The sequence below is a fragment of the Podarcis vaucheri genome, assembly GCF_965113315.1.
Source record: "Podarcis vaucheri genome assembly, chromosome: 1".
NCBI lineage: Eukaryota > Metazoa > Chordata > Lepidosauria > Squamata > Lacertidae > Podarcis > Podarcis vaucheri.
In genome coordinates this window covers 119,283,459-119,306,135 of record NC_138759.1, presented here as the reverse complement: position 1 = coordinate 119,306,135, position 22,677 = coordinate 119,283,459, and the positions used below count along the sequence as shown (strand labels likewise).

The window sequence follows — 22,677 nt, the reverse complement described above, 5'->3', positions numbered from 1 at the left end:
CAGATTTAGGGTGGCACACTGAGCCGAGGGGGTGCAAAATTGAGACGATCCATAATTGAGAAGATCCATCTGGGTGTGCCGAATTTTGACCTCGCACAGGGTGGCTTATTATGAAAGATTACCAAAGTCCACTCAGGGTCGTGCCCCCTGTTAAAGCCTCCCTTAACTGGCTTTTGAGGCGGTACCCACAAAGTGTTGGCGATGGTTGGGTCTGGCAAGATATTCGTGTTGACACATTAAATGATTTGTAAAACTGCAATTCAAACTATATGCTTGTTCTTCCTGTGTGTGTGGCAATTATTATTTCCGTGGTGTTTCTTCCTGTCCCGTTAAGGCAGAGCGGAACTGGAAGCAGAGGCGAAGCGTTTTGGATACTTTAACCACGTTATATAAAACATGATCGCAAGATATCTTAAGAAGTCCCCCAGCACATGCACATTGACAGTTAGGATGGCTGGAATTTCAATCAGCACAGAGGAATGAGTTCCTGAAACTGGGCCAAGATTACAGGAAAGGCTGCCAGATGGCTGCCTCCTATTATATCAAACGAAGTAGCATTAGGACATTTGAAATCTGCAGCAGGACGTTGTGTGGAATATTGTAGCTCTCTGCTCCCCAGCCAGTAAATATCCAAGTATTTGGATTTGAAAATAAGCAGCGGAGTTAACACAGGACACTGAACCATCTGGTTATGTTTGGGCAGTGGAAATTCTTGTGCATGAATTATTATTCTAAGCTGCCTCAAGACCTGTTTTCCAGAGCGTTTGGAATAAGCCTGCAGTACCACTCAGACACGCAAATTAATACTCCTATTTCTCACACTGTCTTCTTAAAAGGCTTCAGAGCACATATCTAAAACACCATCACCCCTCCCCCCCCCAACAGTGATAACTCTGTGAAGTGTAGCAGGCATTTTAAGATGGTTTTCTGTTTCTACGCTATTACCGATAGAACTGGGTTGCTCTGCAACTCTTCCAGACGTGGCAACGGACCTTGCCTCACAAGTTAGGCAGGAGCCTAATGCGAAACTCACGATTAAAGCCTTGGTGTATTTAATGCAGGGAGATTGGCAATTAGCAACGAGTTTAGCAAACACGCTGTCTCGTTAACTGCTTTCTGGCTCTGGAATTCTCTGTCTTTGAAGGTGTGCCAAAAGTAGAGGCTGATCCACCTCCCAGAGGAAATGCAAGGTCTTTTTCATTCAATAAGCATGGGCTTGCTTTAATAGCACATGTATGCAAGAGTATCTTAGATCCTTCCAAAATCCCATTGATTGCGGATAATAAACTTGCTGTTAGCCCTGACCTTTCAAGAACAGAGGCAAGACCATAAATGCAAACTATACGCTTCTAAGAAAAGCAATCCCTCCTCTTCATTTGGTGTCGGGTCATAGAGATGCTTTTAACAGACTGACACAAAAAGGTTCTGGGAATCTGCACTGATTCTATTTAGAGACCAGCTGTTGTTGCACAAGTGCTCATGTGACTCTGCCCAATAATAAGTGAGGCTTGACGCTGCCAGCATTGTACACAGGAGGAAGGGAATTGTTGAGGGACTCTTACTGCCTTTGCACCTCTTACGGTACAGTCAAACCTCAGTTGTCGAATGCAATCCATTCTGGAAGACTGTTTGATTTCCAAAATATTTGACGACTGAAAACTGAAGCCTCAATAAAATAGGGAAACTCAAAACGGGAGCCACGTAACACGTTTGACTGCTCAAAAACCGGAGCAGTTCCTTCCGGGTTTTCGGCATTCAGTAGCCAAAAAGTTCAAAAACGGAGCCATTTGAGAACCGAAGTTTGACTGTACCCCTAATCTGCACAATAGCACATGCTATCTCCAGTGAACAGAACCCCAAACCTAGGAGTCTGCCTTTGTTAAGAAAGGAGGGTGTTTGTCCGTGGAAAGCAAGTTCAGACCCTAGTCCAAGACAACCAGGCCATTGCCCAGCTAATAAATCACGTTGTACACTGACCAAAGAACATTTCAAATAAAAATCAACATGTCTGGAACCACAGGAGCAGCAAAAAACAAAAAGACAAAAACAAGAACCTCAACCACTCAAAGCATATGCCTAAATTTTAATCACAGGAGAGGAACTTGTCGGTTAGTGAGAATTTCCCGTTTTAGAAGCCACATAACTGCAGCTCAGAGTTTGCAGTTTTCTTTCCTCATGAGAGTTAAAAGGAAAGATCAGCTGAATTTAGAGATGATGGAAGCTAAAAAAGAAAAAGTATGGCTGAAGCACTAGCCAGCTTCTTCAAAAGCTACAAGGAGGAAAAACAGAAGGTTGCTCAGATTTTCTTAGGTCTCCTGGTTCGCTAATTTGTGGGGACAGCTATGCTTTTCCTCCCACAGTGACTAAGTATGGTGCAATTGAGGCGCAGAGGGGATTTCCACGGACAAATCAACTTTGCATAAAACTATCGGCAAGCCACGTTTTGTAACCAGCTGTTTTCATTCTCCTTTATGTTTAACTGACACGAGTTGTTTAAACTGTTACCCCCCCCCCGTTTATACCCTGATTGAGAACAGAACAGCAACTCTGAGGTTTTAACTGAAGCAAATCAGAAAGAAAGTTGAGAGCAAGACTGAGCCATTTTTAAAACAACCAGAACTAAATTTAGAAAACAGTGCTCTCATTTTATGAGTAAATTTTACTTTGGAACTGCACTTCCCCCAAAATCAGCTAGGGGTGTGAATGACAGGAGATCCCCAAAAACAGCACACAGTGGGAGGAGAGGGGAGATCATTTTGTTAGGCAAGCAGAAAACGCTTGCAAGTGAGGAATGATTGTAATTGTGTGACATGTACGTGGCATAGTAAATTGGGTTATTTTGAATAACATCAAAGCTAGCTACGACATGTGGGCATTACCTGGAAAGATTTAGATCTATTTTTTTAAAAGGAAATTCGCATGGACGGTTTCCCTTGATAGACTGATAAAGGGTGAATTCAGAAGTAATGTCAAGCCATAGTTTGGTGTTACAGGAGCCTCAGAACCACACGTGCCCTCCCTCTTTAAAGCATAAGGCAAGCCAGAGTTTCTTGTGTATCAGAGTGCTGGTGCCCCCTGCCTGATGGTTCCTACTTTGCTCTTCCCTTGGTGCAAAATGGATAAACAGGAAGCCTTGGCTTTGCATTACAGTGGTGCCCCGCAAGACGAATGCCTCGCAAGACGGAAAACTCGCTAGACGAAAGAGTTTTCTGTTTTGGAGGTGCTTCGCAAAACGAATCTCCTATGGGCTTGCTTTGCAAGACGAAAATGTCTTGCGAGTTCCTGCGGGTTTTTTCCCCCTTCCCCCCCCTTTTTCTAAGCCACTAAGCCGCTTATCAGCTGATCTGATAAGCCGATAAGCCGCTAAAAGTCACTAAAAACCGCTAATAGCGCTAATCCGCTAAGCCACTAATAGGGTTGCTTCGCAAGACGAAAAAACCGCTAGACGAAGAGAATCACAGAACGGATTCTTTTCGTCTTGCAAGGCACCACAGTATGTCCAAACCAGGGATCTGTTGCTCCCTAACAAGCCATGATCACTGGTCAACAACAATCATGGCTTGTTAAGTTGCCTGAATTGCTGGCGCTGGAAGCCAACAAGCCATGATCCCTGGTTTGGACAGAACAAAAAGCCAAGTTTTTCCCTTCAGCCTGCCTGGTTTGTTTATGCTGCTTACAACAAGGAGGGAGCAATTGGAAAGTAAGCAAGGATATGCTGCTGCTCCTTCTTGTCAACCGCAATGAGACAGAAAATCTGGCTGACTGGTGTGTGAGAACACAGTCACTATAACCATGGCCTGTTGATAAGCTTTTGCCATTTTGAGGGCAAATGCAAACCATGGTTGCCAGTTCAGATGCAACAGAAACCTACAGAAGGGAAGGATTTAGAGCCAATGAGAGGAAGAAGACCCTTAGACTCCTGCATGCAACACAAAATCATGGTTTACTGTTACATCTGAACTGGGCTTTGGGGTACTGGAAAAGCACAATACTCCTAGTAGGAGAATTATGGGAATTGAAGTCCCCAAAACCACAGGGAACACTATGATGGCTACCCTTGCTGCAGGCAATACTAGGTCAATAACAACTGGGGAATCTCTCGATCAACTTCATGGGTGTTTTAAAACCAGGAAACATGAGCAAATGCGACCAACAGCTTTCAAAGTGTGTATTGCATATTTTTATCTCCAAGATGTAGACTGGATTAATGCCCTTGTGCAATTCCATATCATTGGTGTGACTTCAAGGGGAATATTTGGGGTAAGCTGCTCTTTCCCCCTTTTTTTGCAATACACATGTAGTCTGGCATGATATCCAGGCTCATCTTCCATGCCAAGTTAACCAGACAATTGGGCCTTATGCAATGCACACAGCTGTCAGTGAGCATCATTCGCGCATACAACCCTCCCTACAGTCTATCACTACAATGTGTTTTCTGATGCTTGCAGCAGTTGTGGCTTTCATTGTTCCATCCGATCTCTAGGATTTAAAGGATTGTGCTGCTTCCTGCTCACAACAACTGTTTTATGCTGTTCTCTTAGGCTTGCTTATCTTAGTAATGTCCATAGGGTTGTGTGTGTGTGTGTGTGTGTGTGTGTGTGTTTTAACCTGTCTTAACTGCATTATATTTTTGTAAGCCACCCTGGAAACTTGGTTGAAGGGGCAGGGTAAAAATATACAAAATAAATTACAACAACTTCTGTCCGCTTTCTGATTTTAACTCTTCATATCAGCTTGTATAAAAATAAAAGTAACCTTCATCGTAGTAGGATAAGGATAAAATGATGTCAAGTTTGAGACCCTTGGGTCCTTCTTCTGAAACACAAGTAGATTCTACAGCTGCTAGAAATTAGCAGATGATTTTACCTAACTGAGTGCCAAGTTAGTTGTCTAATAAATCCTTTTTTAAAAATTGAAACTGCATTTTAGAACCCAAAAAAAGGGAACTATATTTAAAAAAGGGCAACACTAAACTGCACCAGAAGGTCAGTTTTTTTGCTATCCTAGCACTGCTTTTCCTACATGGAAGATATCCACAACTTTTCCTGGAATGGTATGGACCATGCTAGTCCTACTCAGAGTAGAGCTACTGAAGTTAACACACATGACTAACTTAGGTTCATTAATTTCAGTGGGTATACTCTGAGTAGGACTTTCTTAGCTGAATACAACCCTGAATCTGGAATTTGAACCCCAGGAACGGTCCTACCCTTATGCAGTGAGGCAACAGAAAGATCTCAGGTAGAAGATGGAGATCCCTTATACTGAAATCAAATGCACCTTCTAGAATTGGGAAATACTTGCTACAGAAACCGCCAAATACAAAACACACACATTAAAATGGGCAGTATTATCCAGTGTAAGAGATACAACCTGATTACAATGTCCATCTCTATATCAGCGTAGACACCATGATGTTCTCAAAAGGCCGGCTCTAGAGGTTTCTTCAAAGGTGAAATCCAGTGATGTGCATCTTCAGTGAAATGCTCTCCTGCTCTTCCTGCAGCTCCCTCCCAAATCTGGGATACACTCAGAGCATATTTGGGGAGGCACAGGGGACTGAAGGTGGGGAGGAGGGGGAGGAGGAGGAGGGAAGGAAGATCTGCTTGCACAACACTGTATATCACCCTTAGTCTCCACTTCTTACCCAACATAGGTGAAGCCATTTTCCCCCTCACTTCAATTAAAGCATTTTCCATAGACACCCCCAGAAGGGTGACCATACCCGAAGCAGAGTCATCATGATTCTTAACACACACACACACACACACCCCACCGCCCAAGCAAGAGCCAACACACTTTAAAAACGTCTTACCAGACACCAGCTCCTTCCTTCATCAATGCCCCCTTATGGTGACATCGAAGGAGATTGCTTCACTCCACTGCAAGGCAGAGCAGGAATCCAGAGAGGTCCCATGAAGCCGGTGAGAGGCAATTTCTGAAAAACTTCTGTGTGGTTTCCTCTAAGGGAACTATAGCTCATTAGCTTCCTTATAAGCATCAAAAGTTCCTTACTAAGGCAGCTTCCTGTTTGCACTCCCGTTTGCTTTTAATGCATCTCTGCAGCGGCTAAAGTTCTAAAACTTTTACAGAGGTTTCCATTATTTAATTATCCAATCCATAGCACAAGGCCGCTGTGATCCAAACACTTATTTCATTGTTTAATTTCCTGGAAGAAGCACCCTGACATAAAGCTGTTAGCACTATTCTCCCAGTTCCATTCAGAAACCAAACAATATCTTGTTGATTCCTCGCTGCACAGTCGGTAAACCCCTTGTGCCACATCCAGCACAATGCATACCAATGTCGCAGTCATACATAAGAGGGTGACTTCATGAGCGCCAGCATCAGAAACACAGCCTTCTGTCCTTCTTTAGTAGCATTGCATGCCAATAACTCCAAGGGCCTGGGCAGATGTCATGCTAACTGTCTTTTAAGTGGCGATAAAGAGACCAGAAGCAGGTTGCATGCTCGCCATCGACCTGAACCATAGTGGAGAATTACATCGGTTATCTGCGTTAATGCCAACATATCTAATGCGAACCAGGATTCCCTATGAAGGAACAGAGAAGAAGTAGCTTCAAGAACTACCGTATTTTTTGCTCTATAAGACTCACTTTTCCCCTCCTAAAAAGTAAGGGGAAACGTGTGTGTGCGTCTTATGGAGCAAATGCAGGCTGCGCAGCTATCCGAGAAGCCAGAACAGCAAGAGGGATTGCTGCTTTCACTGTGCAGCTGTTCTGGCTTCTGAGATTCAGAATATTTTTGTTCTTGTTTTCCTCCTCCAAAAACTAGGTGCGTCTTGTGGTCTGGTGCGTCTTATAGAGTGAAAAATACGGTAGCTTGTCTCCCTTCAGACAGTCACTACTTTTGGGTGGGATTCAGTCACATACTGCCGAATTCAGGTTGCACACTTAAAGCTGCTTTGGAGCTCTTGTGCAACAAACCCACTGTCCCTCACCATTTTTTGCAGTAAGGAAAGTGATGGGGAATTGCACTGGGAAGAGAAGGATAACCTTTGCATGTAGGATAACCTTTGAAGGAACCACTGGAGCCAGCCATGATTACTATTCATGTAGACCAAGGTACCCAATGTGGTACCCTCAGCAAACCTACGCCAACATATCTTACTTCCCGGTAAGAGGCACTCCTGTTTAGCATAAAGTGGGATTAACATATTTGCTAATGCAATGCTTAAGGCTGGTAGAAGGGAAGTTAATGGAAATTCCATACATGACTGAATTTCATCTATCCTACCAAGTTCTATTAGGAATTCTACCCAGGAATTCTAATGCTTTAACTATTGTCTTTTCACGTTCATAGTCTGTGGGACACCATGGAGGGCACAAATCATCACTCTACCATTGTACCCGATTGATAGTGGCAGCACATACATTCCCTAAATAAAAACAACAAACAACCGCAACATTTATTTAAGCCCCCAATTAAATTGCTGGGTCTCCAAGCAACCTACGGGAAAACAGTTCAGTGCAACATTGCAAGACTCTTCTGTCCTTGCAAGAAAAGAAAAGAAGAACCACAAAATCTTATTGCGCCATTTCTGTGCAACAGTTATGTGCTACAGAAAAACCTTTAGCAATTTAATTCTTCGTATTTTACTCAGCACTCCAGCAAGAACCATTCCAACATTCATGGAGAAAACTTATGAAAGGAGAAATTAAACAGAGAGGAAATACTAAAGCCTGAGAAAGTAAATATTTCCATTTAAAATGCTTATTTCTGCATGCATGGATAAGTCCCATTTGTTTCAGCTGGAGAGGTGACACACTCTGCCATCAGTGTCAATAGAACTTTGGGCGGATCAGACATCTAGCATCTCATTGTGTCACATGACAAATTTAAATCATGAGCAAGATGTAGTTATCTCACAGTTATAAACAATTAGGCAGAAGAATTTTATTGTGCCCTACAGGGCTAGTCAGTGCTGTCATTAAGCTCTTAATTGGAAATACCCAATTTACTTCCTACTTCCTTGAAAATGAAAACGAAACCCAGATAAGCATTATCAAGAAACTAGAAAAGAGAATATGAAGATAATTAAAAGTGAAATCACTCTTCCTTGCCCCAGAGCACCTAGTCACAAACACTGTTTTTGTGTGTATGCTGTGCCTGATATATACGTATATTTGCAGTTTTCACTTTGCAAACATAGGCTGATTATCCAGATTTAGTCATACTCGGAGTAAGCCCATTGATTTCAAGAGGCCTACTCCAAGTATGAGTAAAATTGGGTACTGCTAACAAATGGCTCCTCTCCCCCAATACTTTCATGTTCTTTAATCATGGGTTCCTTTTGGGAAATGCCTGGGGGTGGGGAAATGATAATTGATTCCAGAGAAGTTTTATCACCATCTCAAAACTGATGAGATTCAATCGAACAATAAAAAATGACTAGCAAAAAACTGACTGCTGTTCCTTACAATTCCCCAGCGATGGCATTCCTCACAGCTGCTACAGCAGAAGAACCAACATAAGACTGGCAGAGGAGTGGGGTGGAAAGCGCAACATATGGATTTGTAAAATAAGTTAGGGTTGCCATACATCCAGAATTTCCCGGACATCGCCGGGATTCGGCTGCCGGAAACAGTGTCTGGGTGGAAAAACGTCCAGAAAAACTTTGTTTTTTGAGATTTTGCCAAAAGAAAGTTCGACATCTCTTGTGTCCAGATTTTCAGTTTTTGAAACACGGCAACCCTAAATAAGTGAATGCATGCAGGGAATGTACATCACACACCTGCACAGTGTAAATGCCTACATTTGCTTCCAATGCAATTCAGGCTTCTTATTTAACCTTTGGAAGAGGCACCAATAGATATGCATGCTGTAAAATGTGCCTCAAAGAAACAATAAAGCCTTTAACTAAGATCCTGCCATGCTTCATATTATCCGCTGCAACTCTTTTGACTGTACAATTCACATTTTGCATGAAGGTAACTGCCAAACAGGCACGTAAGTTGACAAGCAACGAGGAACAGTACTTGCAGTCTCTGCCATCGGATATTTTTAATCTTAGGATAGGTTGCTCAGAGTGGCAAACAAACTGTACAACTTTGAACTCAAGCGTTAAAATGACGTCAGAGGTCATCTTGTCCACGCTGCTGCTGATACAGGAAACTCACTACTATTGCATCATTATTAGATATGGGCTTGTTTGTTTTTAACTGAATCTTTTTAGTAAAATAAAATGGGTTCTTAAATGTTTTCAACATATATTCTCAAAGCGGAATTCTCAGCAGTTCCATCCAACGTGGCCAATGCTCAGGGATGATGGGAATTGTAAGTTCAGCCAGAGACATCGGTTCCTCAGACCTGGTTGTAGCAAAAGAGAATTCTGTGCCATTTCCCTGCAGCTGAAAAGCAACCCCTCCTTGAGAGAAAAGAAACGGGTAATAAACAATACGCTCCTATAAACACGAGAGTTTGCGAATCATGCAAAAATCAAGTACAGTGGTGCCCCGCAAGACGAATGCCTCGCAAGACGGAAAACCCGCTAGACAAAAGGGTTTTCCGTTTTTGAGCTGCTTTGCAAGACGATTTTCCCTATGGGCTTGCTTCGCAAGATGAAAACGTCTTGCAAGTTTGTTTCCTTTTTCTTAACACCGTTAATACAGTTGCAACTTGACTTTGAGGAGCAACTCATAGAACGCAGTGTACATAGTAGCCTTTTTTTGAGGATTTTAAAGACTTTGGTGATTTTTGAAGCTTTTCCAAAACTTCTTTTGCAGCCATTTGGCAAGTTAAGCTTTTAAAACTTTTTGAGGGGGTTTTGGATTTTGGGTTGGGGTGTTTGGAATTCAAGGACTTGGTGTTGGGAAGGAGTTTGCAAGAATCTGGAAGCTTGTGTTTCCCCCCCCCCCTGCATTTTTATGATTTTCTGTGACCATTGGGCCACTCTGCTGTTTTTTTAAAAAAATTCTGGATTTGAATTTCTGTGTGCTGGGTGGCTAGGGGAACAGTAGGGGAGGGGTTTGCAAGAATCTGGAAGCTTGTGGTATTTTTCCTGCATTTTTATGATTTTCTGTGACCATTGGGCCACTCTGCTGTTTTTTAAAAAAAATTCTGGATTTGAATTTCTGTGTGCTGGGTGGCTAGGGGAACAGTTGGGGAGGGGTTTGCAAGAATCTGGAAGCTTGTGGTTTTTTTCCCTGCATTTTTATGATTTTCTGTGACTATTGGGCCACTCTGCTGTTTTTTTAAAAAAATTCTGGGTTTAAATACAGCTGAAAAATTTGCAAGATGAAAAATTCGCTAGACGAAAAAATTCGTGGAACGAATTAATTTCGTCTTGCGAGGCACCACTGTAATTTACCCCTCAGCAACTCAATAAAGATGTAACTTAGGGTCCTGACTTTTTTTTAAAAAAAAATCCTCATCCCTGGGTCCCCCTCGTTCAGCTCCGGCCCAAGACATTTCGCCGCTTGAGGCAAAACAAAAAATGGTGCCCCTCACTGCTTTCCCCTCAGCTGCCTGAGGTGACTGGAGAAGGCCTGGGAAATATCCAAGGCAGTGAGGGGGGGAAAGGAGGCCAGGGAGGAGCAGGAGGCAGCAAGTTTCTCCAGGGCTTGGATCTGCTGCTCCTCCCAGCTGCACTCAGCCTGCTGCCTGAGGCGACTGCCTCACCAAGGTTAATGGCTGGGCCGGGCCAGGCCTGCCCTTAGTCCCTATACCTCTGCCCTGCCTTTTCAGTATTTACAGTGGTGCCTCGCAAGACAAAAAGAATCCGTTCTGTGATTCTCTTCGTCTAGTGGTTTTTTCATCTTGCGAAGCAAGCCCATTGACGGATTAGAGGATTAGCGCTATTAGCGGCTTTTAGCGGCTTATCTGCTTATCGGATCAGCTGATAAGCAGCTTAGCTGCTTAGAAAAAGGGGGGGAGGAGAAAAAACCAGCAGGAACTCGCAAGACATTGTTGTCTTGCGAAGCAAGCCCATAGGAAATTTGTTTTGCGAAGCACCTCCAAAACGGAAAACTCTTTCGTCTAGCGAGTTTTCCGTCTTGCGAGGCATTCGTCTTGCGGGGCACCACTGTATTCATACCACCTCTCTTCCAAGGGAAGAGTTAGACCAGATGTTGGACTACAAATCCCATCATCCTTAACCTTCAGCCATGCTGGCTGGGGCTGATGGGAGTTGGAGGGCAATATCGTCTTGAGGGCGCCATGTTAGCTGCCCCCCCCCAGGTTATGGCCAACCATAGCTGTACATGCTTAGCACTGAAGTGAAGTAAATTCACAGTCTGAACAGTCTTACGGTTTGCCATCCAAAGGGGTGGGGGAATGCAGGTTACTTCAGAATATGGCCAATTCAGGCCCTGTTGCTGCGTCTGAGGAGATTCCTACTCATTCTGCTAAGTGAGGCCCAAATCACCACACAACCGCCACTCCAAACAGGCACTAAAACCAGCAGCCGCAAAAAGGAAGAGGGTGGAATCCAGACGGCAACTGGGAAACAGAGCAAGGGGAAGTTGCAACACGACTTGCGAATCTCTTCCCGATCACAGTGGTACCTCGGGTTACATATGCTTCAGGTTACAGACTCCGCTTACCCAGAAATAGTGCTTCAGGTTAAGAACTTTGCTTCAGGATGAGAACAGAAATCGTGCTCCGGCAGCGCGGCAGCAGCAGGAGGCCCCATTAGCTAAAGTGGTGCTTCAGGTTAAGAAGAGTTACAGGTTAAGTACAGACCTCCGGAATGAATTAAGTACTTAACCCGAGGGACCACTGCAATTACATCATATTTCTCTCTCCCTTTCGCCCTATTTATCCTTCTCAAACTCTTGTCATTTCAATCTGACTCCGTTTCCACCGTACAGAGAACACAATTCTTCAGCGTTCCTGTGCTACATCGTTTTAGACATAATACTCCTTGTCTTGAGAGCTAACGGTAAACCTTTGCACACTATTCCAGAAGCAGGACTCTGCTCATCTCTTGAGCATTTGTAAGGATGCGGGAACCGCAACAGTCAGCTGATGGCTAGCCGACCCATTTCGTTTGAGAATACTTTCCGATCTGTTTTCAAAAGCGGGTGGAGTGGGAACAGCAAAAGCGACTGGGGATCTTGTCACATAAATCACACAAAACACAGAAAACAGAGTATTTGTACGCATGCCAGGGAAGAGGAGGGAAATGTTGAACTTTAAATTTATACATAAAGGAAACTGAAAGCCGTTCAATAGCCATTTGGCTCTGAAGCAGTTGCTAACATTAGCTCATGATAGGCACAGGAAGGAGGTAATAGCCAGCATCACATACTTGAGCAGAGCACTGTGGGAATTTTATAAGCGCCTCTTCTCTTCCGTCTTTCTTTAAAAAAAAACACTCACCAAAAAAAACCCCCACCAAAATTCAAGAGATTCAAATGACTTGTTCTAAACAGAGAAAATTAAATCAAATCAAGCATGAGGAAGTTGAAACCGAGACAGTGATGCTCTTTTATAGCAAGCTGGCAAAGTTGCTTGCAGAAGCCATTTCCAAGTGTTTTGCAGCTGACTCTAAGGCACAGCTGAGGAGATATGGAAGTCTGATTTGATTCACGCCTGCTTAGAAACATAGAATCATAGAATCATAGAATCATAGAGTTGGAAGAGACCACAAGGGCCATCGAGTCCAACCCCCTGCCAAGCAGGAAACACCATCAGAGCACTCCTGACATATGGTTGTCAAGCCTCTGCTTAAAGACCTCCAAAGTAGGAGACTCCACCACACTCCTTGGCAGCAAATTCCACTGTCGAACAGCTCTTACTGTCAGGAAGTTCTTCCGAATGTTTAGGTGGAATCTTCTTTCTTGTAGTTTGGATCCATTGCTCCGTGTCCGCTTCTCTGGAGCAGCAGAAAACAACCTTTCTCCCTCCTCTATGTGACATCCTTTTATATATTTGAACATGGCTATCATATCACCCCTTAACCTCTTCTTCTCCAGGCTAAACATGCCCAGCTCCCTTAGCCGTTCCTCATAAGGCATCGTTTCCAGGCCTTTGACCATTTTGGTTGCCCTCCTCTGGACACGTTCCAGTTTGTCAGTGTCCTTCTTGAATTGTGGTGCCCAGAACTGGACACAGTACTCCAGGTGTGGTCTGACCAGAGCAGAATACAGTGGCACTATTACTTCCCTAGAACTACATAGAACTGTAGACTTGCAAGGGACCCCAAGGGTCATCTAATCCAGCCCCCTGAAAGGCAGGAATCCTGCCCACAGCCATCCCTGGAAGTTCTAGCTGGGGGGGGGCATTCTGTCTCACACACACCCTCTCTCTCACACACATTAAAAACATCACTTGATATGACACTTATCAAACGCGAATGCAGAAATCAGCTGTAGTTAAAGCCCTCTCGAAACCTTTTTCCAAAACAGAGCCAGGGGGTGGAGGGGCTAGCCAGGGTTGGGGTTTTTTGCCCCAAGTGAAGTCTCCAGAGGGGTGGACTGAGGTTCGCAACATATGCAAATGTGCATGTGTGTGTGTGTGTGCCAAACTAGGTCTTTGCCCCAGGGGAAATAAAGCCTAGTTTTATCCCTGTCCAGACACCCACAGCTGCTTTAGGTGAAAAGAGAAACAGGGACTCTCAAGCAGACACACAAAGCAGAGCGTCAATGGAACATCAGCATGAGCCTCTGGATCGTTCCCCGGTCGTGGGTTCGAATCCCAAGTTGGGAAATTAAGATTCCAGCACTGCAGGGGGTTGGACTAGATGAACCCTCTCGATTCTATGGCTAGAGGGGTTTTGATTCCATTTCATTAAAAAAAAAAAGGCAAGGGTTAACGCGGGTTCTGAAACTGGGTCTACTTTATGAGCCACATCTGCTTACCGACGCCCCTCCTCCGCTCCCGGCGCCCGGGGGACGTTTCTAACTTAGGCAGGGGCTGCGGAGGGAGCGGCGGCCTGTGGGTCGCCCCGCCGGAGACTTTCGCCCCTCTTCTACACCCCGCTTGCCAAAAAACAAACAAACCACAAAGCCTGCTCTGCTAAGCGGCGGCTCCTTTGGCCAGATGAGATCTGCAGCAACCCCGGCTCGCCTGGAGCAACAGGGGCGAGGACCGGGAGGTCGGCCCGGGATCTGCAGCAGAAATTTGGGGAGGGGGGTGGCAGAGGGAGTACCCCAGACTGGAGGCACCTCTCCCTTCTGCTGGTTTAGTTTTTGTTCTTGGGGTGGGGAGATGGGAGGAGCCGCCTCCCCAGCAAAAGTAACTGACCGATGCTCACATCCACACAAGTCAACACCCCTCCAAAAAAACAATCATAATCATCACCGTTATTGTTAATTGCCTTTTTATAGAAAAGTGGGAAGGATACCAACCTAAACTTCTACTCGCGCTTTCCTCTCCCCCGGAGCCATTCAGAGGTTGCCAATTGCCCAGAGCCCCTCCAAAAGAGAGAGAGAGGGGCGGGAAAAAAGCCCCTCCCCTGATCCAGATGTTTATGGAAAGGCAGCGGCGCGAGCGGAGGGGGAGGCGAAGAGGAGGAGGAAGAGGAAGAAGAAGAAGAAGGCGAGGCAGATCCAGAGAGCAGCCCCGCCGCCCAGAAGTCGCTCCCCCCTCCGAGATCCGTCCTCCTCCTCCTCCCCGGGTAGAGCAGATCTGGGGTCAACCCAGGAAAAGAGAAACGGGGGCGGGGCAAGGGGGGAAAGGATCTGCTCCCCCCCCTTGCGGAGATCTGCTGAGATCCTGTGCAAACTGCGGACTCTTACATCCGCGGGTGGTGGCGGGGTGAACTTAAAGCTCGCCGTTGCGCAGCCTGGGGTGGGGGGCAACCTATTTTTAGAGCCCTCCAGCAGGATCTCGTGTGGTTTTTTTGTACGCAAAGCAGGAGGAGGGGGAAAAGAAGGGGTCCTTCTGGGCTTGTCCTGTATTAGAGACTCCCATGCACTCCCTAGACACGCACACCGCCTCTTCCCAATTGCACTATGAATTGTTTACTTTTACGCATGGGTTCAACTCCCTGCAATGGTCCCCCCCCCACCAGTGAGCATGCGCGCGACCTGCAGGCATGCCCAGTATCCACCAGAAGCGCCCCCTGCCCGAAGCTGCTGCCCTTAGCCTGCCCTTTACACGCAGCGCCGAGACAGGCAGATCTCTCTCAGTCCGGATAGTGGAGGTGCAAAGGCCAGGCCAGGCCAGGCCCGAAGGACAAAAAAAAAGGCAGCGGCAAAATGTGCTGTCTTGCTGATCTAGAATGCAAAGAGGATTTATCAAAGGGTAGTTGGGAAACAAGTCCCCCCGCCCGGTGCTGTTAGGCGTGACAACCAAATATTTTTATTTTCCGAATGTGATTTAAACGGGCTGTCGCTGCCTGCGCGCTGCTGGGCAAGAGACTAGTTAAAACAAGATGAACATGGAATTACGTCTTCAGCAAACCCCCTCTGATCAAATCTGCCAAGACGTTCAGATGCATTTAATGTCATAAAATCATTATTTTATTTATTGAATTTATATACCGCCCTATACCCCGGGGGTCTCAGGGTGGTTCAAAGAATAAAATCAAGATATATAAAAAAATAGGATTCAGGGCCGTGTTTACCTGGGGGTGCAATGCGGCAAATTCTGGGGGGCGCCAAATGTATACCTATTGTCCCTCTCGCAGTGGCGTAGCGTGGGTTGTCAGCACCCGGGGCAAGGCAAGTAATTTGCACCCCCTAACCCATGGATTTGCGCCCCCTAACCCGTGGATTTGTGCCCCCTAACCCCCAGATGTTGCGCCTGGTGCGGCTGGCCCCCCCTGCACCCCCCACGCTACGCCACTGCCCTCTCGATTGGTGGCAGTGAAAAGCAATGGAGCGAAAGTCCCTGCCCCCCTCTTCCATCACTCGGTTACTCTGTAGCATCAAATATTTTTAAATTGTTAATTAATTTATTTTATTTCTATACTGCCCTATACCCGAAGTTCTCATTTTATTTTATTTCTATACCACTACCCCCAAAAAAGTTCAACAACTCTGGCTTCCCCCCTCCCCAAAAAAACTCAGTAAAAGTTAACTTGTGGGCAGCTAAACTAAATTTGGGGGCCCTGGGCGGATTTTGGCACCCCAGCAGCGCATATGCTAAAGACGGCCCGGATAGGATTCAAATTCTTTCTCAGCTATTTCATCCTAACAAAATGCACATTTGTTTGTCGCTTTATATCAGATCTATCCAAATAGATAACTTCTATCAATAGTGCTGCGTTATTTTCCTTGGGCAGAGACCTGGTGACTAGAACAGCTGCATAGCCTGCAGGAATTTAACTGGCATGGAGATGATGCAATACTAGGAAGTATCACCTGCGGGAGTGTTGAGTTCTCCCCAACCAAACCACCTCGCAGCTGCTAAAGGCTCAGGATCTCTGCCAGGGGGGGAAATAAAGGGTGGCAGTGGTTTCGGACCAGCTGTTCTCTGAATCTGACAAAGGGGCTGGTCATTTCTAGGGAAAGTTTGTTCTCATTATTTCTGGTCAAGTCTTTCAGCTAGAGTTCCTCCCCCACCCCAAGATATCACACCCTTGTGGTCCACATTAGCTAATCTGAGTGGACATGTTGCCCAGGATATGAATTTAAATATAAACAAATTCATGCCCTAGGCAAAATGTCCACTCCAGGCGGCTTACAATACCTCAAACAAAGATCAGTAACAACACAATCAAACCATAAAGCAAAAATAAGGTCGGTTTAAAAAACACACACAACCCAATATGCTAGAGCCAAACAATAAGCAGAAGAGCACAATCAAAACCAAGCAGAGGAAAAATAACTTTTTTAAAAAATGCCCACCCAAAATAACAACAAAATCCTGGTAGTTCCCTCACTGCGAGAATTGAGGTTACAAGGAACCAGGCAGAGGGCCTTCTCGGTAGTGGCGCCCGCCTCGTGGAACGCCCTCCCATCAGATGTCAAGGAAATAAACAACTGTCTTACTTTTAGGAGACATCTGAAGGCAACCCTGTTTCGGGAAGTTTTTAATGTTTGATGTTTTTAATATTCTGTTGGGAGCTGCCCAGAGTGGCTGGGGATGATAATGATGATGATGATGATGATGATGATGATGATGATGATGATGATATCCCTCCCATCTAGCTGGGTTGCCCAGCCACTCCGGGTGGCTTCCAACACATATAAAAACATTTTTAAGAAAACACATCAAACGTTAAAAACTTCTCTAAACAGGGCTGCTTTCAGATGCCTTCTAAAAGTTGTGTAGTTCTTTATCTCCTCGACATCTGATGGGGAGGCGTTCCACAGATGGGGCGCTACTGCCAATACAACTACAGTAGTGGCATATCAATAATGACTATGGTTTGGATTATACGCCGTCCTATAGGAAATTGTTAGGGAGAGAGTTCTGCCTTTGAACACCAATTCAGACTTGGCATCTCCTCTGATTCGTATGGTTCTCTGAATTTGCCAAGGCCTCAATTTCTATGTTTCATGTATCCATCAAGTCTATGAGCAGATACACAGTGTACATGCTGTATCCCACCCACCCCCGGCAATACACCTTGTGCCCCTCCATTTGTAGACTGGAATCTGGATTTTAAAGCCATTGACTTAGAAGTACATTGTATTTCTTTCAGGGCGGTTTGACTCGTGCGAAGGTGCTTTGTCCCTACGTACCCACAATATCCAAACGAGGTGCTTTGCTTTGAAACGCTCCCACCAGTGTCCATTGACCTCCCAAGAGTTTATTGTCCTTGCCTTGCCTCTAATGGCCTCGATTACATCTATCTGGGGAAGTGTGTGTGTGTGTGGGAGAACAGTGGTGCTCTGGGGACACAGATGCCACAGGCAAAGGGTCAGGCAGAAGAAAAAGAGCCCCATTAAACAGTAGGGGAGAGAGGCTGCTGCCAACTCTGCTTTCTCAAGTTGCAGGATGTGCAGAGGTATGGAAAGGTCAATTACTTCTTCAAATGATGCCCGCAAGCATCCCATCTTGATTCACATAAAAAATAGCATCAATAGGCAGGCTGTACAACTTTCCGGGTGTTTCTCCTCCACCCCTCTTCTCTTCAAACTTTGTTCTGTTTTGGTTTTTGCTCTAAACCTTCCTTCCTTCCTTCCTTCCTTCCTTCCTTGGCTTTGGGGGAAAATCCATCTTGTGCCATTGTACAAGTTCTTAGGATAGGGCTTGCTTACTGCTGTCTCAGGCTCAATGTCACAAAACAGGACATTGCATAGCAGGGAAGTTTCGGGCACATTGTGGTGAAAACATTTAGTTGGCGTGCACTGGGACCCAGGCATAGCTGTCAACCGTCCCTTATTTGGCGGGAAACTCCCTTATCCCAGCGCCATGTCCTGCTGCTGTCCCTTACTGATGATGTCCCTTAAATTTCCCGGGTTTCATGCTCACCTGGCTCGGGAGGGAAGCAGCGGCTCAGGGTCCTCCGCCCTGAGAGAGTGAGAGAGAGAGCGCACACGAGCTGCCGCGTCTCCGCCTCTCCCTTTCCCCTCTCAGGCAGCTCCTCTCTTGCAAGGCTTCCCGTCGCGCTGCCAGGGGAAGCCGGAGGCAGCGGCGGCGGCCTGAGGGAGGAGGAAGAGGAGGGGATGGGGAGGGACACAGAAGGGCGGCGCTTCAGCGGCCACGGCGGCGCTGCAACCGCCTCATGCCGGGCTCACGGGCAGCGTGGGTGAGAGTCTTCCTCCCTCTCGGGAGGAACTCATAAACTAAGCAAAATCCCTTATTTGGGCTGCTGATCCCTTACTTTCGAGGCTGCTGGTCCCTTATTTTCAAATCTGTAAGTTGACAGCTATGGACCCAGGTCTCTAAACCATGCTCCAGGCCAGGTGTGGGGGACCTTTGGCCCTCCAGATGTTTCTGAACTGTCAGGCCCAGCAGGGCTGGTCAGGGATAATGGGAGTTGGGATGCATTTGACGCACTTTGTAAGAATAGGAAGTGGTAGTGATCACCCACTTAGCAGCTTTAGTTATTCTAAATTGGAAAACCACCACTAAGTATTGGAAATAAACCTTATGTACAGTACATGGGAAGAATTATTTTATTTTATTTTGCTTTATAGAGGGCTAGAAATTGCCTTTCTGTGCAGCTGTGAGCACGATCCTTTGACTTCCTATGCTATATTGTTTCCAACAGCTATTCCTGTTAGGTAAGCTTGGGGCTGGATCTAGACACATCAAAGAAGTGTTTCAGTTAAATGTGTTGCAAACTTTGTACAGTGGTACCTTGGTTCTCAAATGCCTTGGTACTCAAACAACTTGGAACCCAAACACTGCAAACCCGGAAGTAGGTGTTCCAGTTTGCGAACATTTTTTGGAAGCTGGACACGCTCCATTTTGAGTGTTATGCTGAGGTCTGTCTGTTTTTGTTATGTATTTCTCTTTTTGTGTTGTTTTTGTGACTGTGTGGAACCCAGTTCAGCTACTGATTGATTGATTGTGTGACGGCAATACATTGTTTGTTGCTTTCATTTTATGGATCAATGGTCTTGTTAGACAGTAAAATTCATGTTAAATTGCTGTTTCAGGGGTTGTTTTAAATGTCTGGAATGGATTAATCCATTTTGCATTACTTTCTACGGGAAAGCGCAAGCGTGCCTTGGTTTTGGAACGCTTTGGTTTTGGAACAGACTTCCAGAACAGATTAAGTTTGAGAACCAAGGTACCACTGTATGAGAAATCGGGTTGGCAAAAAAGGAACTCCACAGTGCCATCTGGTGTCACAGTGCTAGAATGTATAAACAATGCATATAAAGTGTTTTTTTCTTTGCCAGTGTAGCTGAGTCCTGGGTCCCATGGAAATCACTGAGACAAATTAGTCCTGAATTTAGACCCACAGATTTCAAGGAGACCTAACTGCAACGTACTTGGTGTGGATGCAAATTCTACTCAGTAAATTCTACTCAGAGTAGATGCATTGAAATTTCTGGACCTAAGCTAGTCATGTACATTCATTCTAGAGGCCCCAAGTTCTCTTAGTCTTAACAACATTGGATACAACCATTAGGTGTTTTAATTCTGAACTCCCACTGATTTCAGTACTGCTAAATATTTTGGTAAATGTGCATTGAACTGTAGCCTTAAAAGTCTGTTTAAAAGGACAGCAGCTGGAGAGTGGGGTAAGAATAATTAAATTGAATTAGATGCGCTAGTAGTTTGACTCAAGAATATGACAAATTCATATCTGCATACTCGGAAGCTCTGCATTATGTTGCTCAACATTTAAAGGGCAGGTTAGCCAAATATGGGGCAACTGAATAATTCTGCTTTTGTTTTTTAATGGTTTTGGATAGTCTGGTGCATGCACAGAGATTATTATTATTTAAATAAAGACCACCCAGTAAAATTTGGGACCATGTTTTGATGTGGTAAAAGAGTAACTGCTGAAAAATGCAACTTTTGCAAGCCACCAGCAAGGCAAACAAACCCTACTGGTGATGAAATTCATCATTACGCAAGATTGCTTTGCTGTGATATTCCACCATGAACGATGTGGTGTTGATGTTGCTCTTCGTAATGAGGCCCAGGCCCGGGATGGATTTCTAGCACTGCAGAGAGCTGGGCTGATGGATGCCGTGAAAAGAAATACCCAACACTGTTATCCTAAGCCCTGTCTTTTTGCCTTTGCTTCTTCCTGCAACTCCTTCTTGCAAATGTGGAAACAGGAACTGCTTAGTCAGCATGAGAGTCATAATGCCTCTGGGAGAGAGGAAACCACAGCAAAGAGGACAAATATACACTTAAAGTGAACAGAACAGTGGAGCCGTTTGGAAATCCAGCCCTAACGACAGAGTGAGCACAACAGGAAATGTTTTAAAACTGTGGATCCAGCAGTTTGTGACTTGATGAAGCCAGAGATGCTAAGGCGGAATTGACGTTTGCAAGTGTTCGATTTCTGAGCAGCGAATGCCAGGAAGCCGAGACAGAATTTGTTTTGCTGTGGTTCACTTCCAGGCAGAAATTAAAATAGAATTTCTGTTTCTGTGGCATTCGGTTGAAATGAAAATGTCCAATTAACATTTCCACACTGTGGGCGTAAGTCCCACTGAAATTAGGGGGGCTTACAGTGGTACCTTGGTTCTCAAACGCCTTGGTACTCAAACCACTTGGAACCCAAACACTACAAACCTGGAAATAAGTGTTCCGGTTTGCAAACATTTTTTGGAAGCCGAACGTGCTCCATTTTGAATGCCACACTTCCGTTTTGAGTGTTACGCTAGAGATTTGAGTGCCACACTTCTATTTTAAGTGTTATGCTGAGTTTTTTGCTATTTATTTTGTGTTTTTTGTGGCTCTTTTTTGTTTTGTTTTTGTGACAGTGGAACCCAGTTCAGCTACTGTTTCATTGATTGATTGTGTGACTGCAGCACCTTGTTTATTGTTTTCATTTTATGGATCAATAGTCTTGTTAGATCAGGCATAAGCAACCTCCAGCCCTCCAGATGTTTTGGCCTACAACCCCCCATGATCCCTAGCTAACAGGACCACTGGTCAGGGATGATGGGAATTGTAGTCCAAAACATCTGGAGGACTGAAGGTTGCCTATGCCTGCGTTAGATAGTAAAATCCATGTTAAATTGCTGTTTTAGTGGTAGTTTTTAAAAGTCTGGAATGGATTAATACATTTTGCATTACTTTCTATGGGAAAGCGTGCCTTGGTTTTGGAACGCTTTGGTTTTGGAATGGACTTCTGGAATGGATTAAGTTTGAGAACCAAGGTACCACTGTACTTCCAAGTACACATGTATGGGACCAGAGTTTAAATGCTTCAATCCCAATTACATTTGCTTGGGAAGGAACACTTTTTCTTTTTTTAACATTTCGACAGGAACGAGTTTAATATTATGTACACATTCCCAGCTTAAAATGCAGTGGGGTCATTTTCATTAGCAGGTCACTGTACGCATCAGTAGGATTAGATGTGTTTCCTCGTCTCCTGCTGTCTGTCCAGACTGGAGGGGGGGAAAGGCAGGGATGTTGTTATTGGGCATATGTTTTCCAATCGGATCAAAGCTGGTTTGCGGGGAAAGGCATTAAAATGCAGCGTTTCTCAAGAAACTACAGGATAGGTGTGGATTGCAGCTAACATCATGTGTTCAAGGCTTGAGAAACCAGTGGTGGGGAAATTAACATGTTTAACTAGATAAAAATCATTACTGACATTTATTACACAGTGGAAACTTCTCATGGACGTTTTGCATGAAAGAGAAAAATGAACTGGCAATATCTGGATTTGAAGATGGAAAAAATATTGGCTTATAGAAAATAGAGCAGCTGGTTGTTAACGAGTGAATACTACATTTAGCTGCAGGACAGAGAACCTGAAGTCTTTAAAAACTTTTTCATTGTCTTTTCTTTTCTTTTATCTTTTCTTTTCTTCTTTTCCATTCTCTCCTCCATTCCATTTTAGGTTAGATTTCTTAGTAGCATTTCTTTATTTCAGTGTACATATTATAAAAAGGTACTTATCTTCGGATAAGTATCAATAAATATAGATTTTCTTTAAATAAAACAGTGGTGTGAGTGCACTGGATGTAGAATAAATGGCAGTGTGCACACAGCCTAAGAATAGGATGCAAATGATTTGAGATCTTCTTTCTCAGCAAGTCTGAAATCCTAAATTCTCTTAGAAGTCCCACTGAACTCAGCAAATCTCACTTCTTAGTAAAGATAACATCCACAGTCCCCAGCCGATGCAAATTATTTGACTCCCTTGATTGTCAAAGATCAAGATTGCAACCC

General features: G+C 44.8%; 1 protein-coding gene across 1 annotated transcript in view; it reads right to left on the bottom strand.

Annotated features, from left to right (window-relative positions):
• Positions 1 to 14,481, bottom strand: part of WIPF1 (WAS/WASL interacting protein family member 1) — a 58,054-nt gene extending 43,573 nt beyond the window's left edge. Inside the window, exon 1 of the mRNA XM_082196676.1 lies at positions 14,313 to 14,481. The gene's annotated coding sequence lies outside the window, so the exon portion shown is untranslated. The remainder of the gene's footprint in view (positions 1 to 14,312) is intronic.
• Positions 14,482 to 22,677: the final 8,196 nt, after the last annotated feature.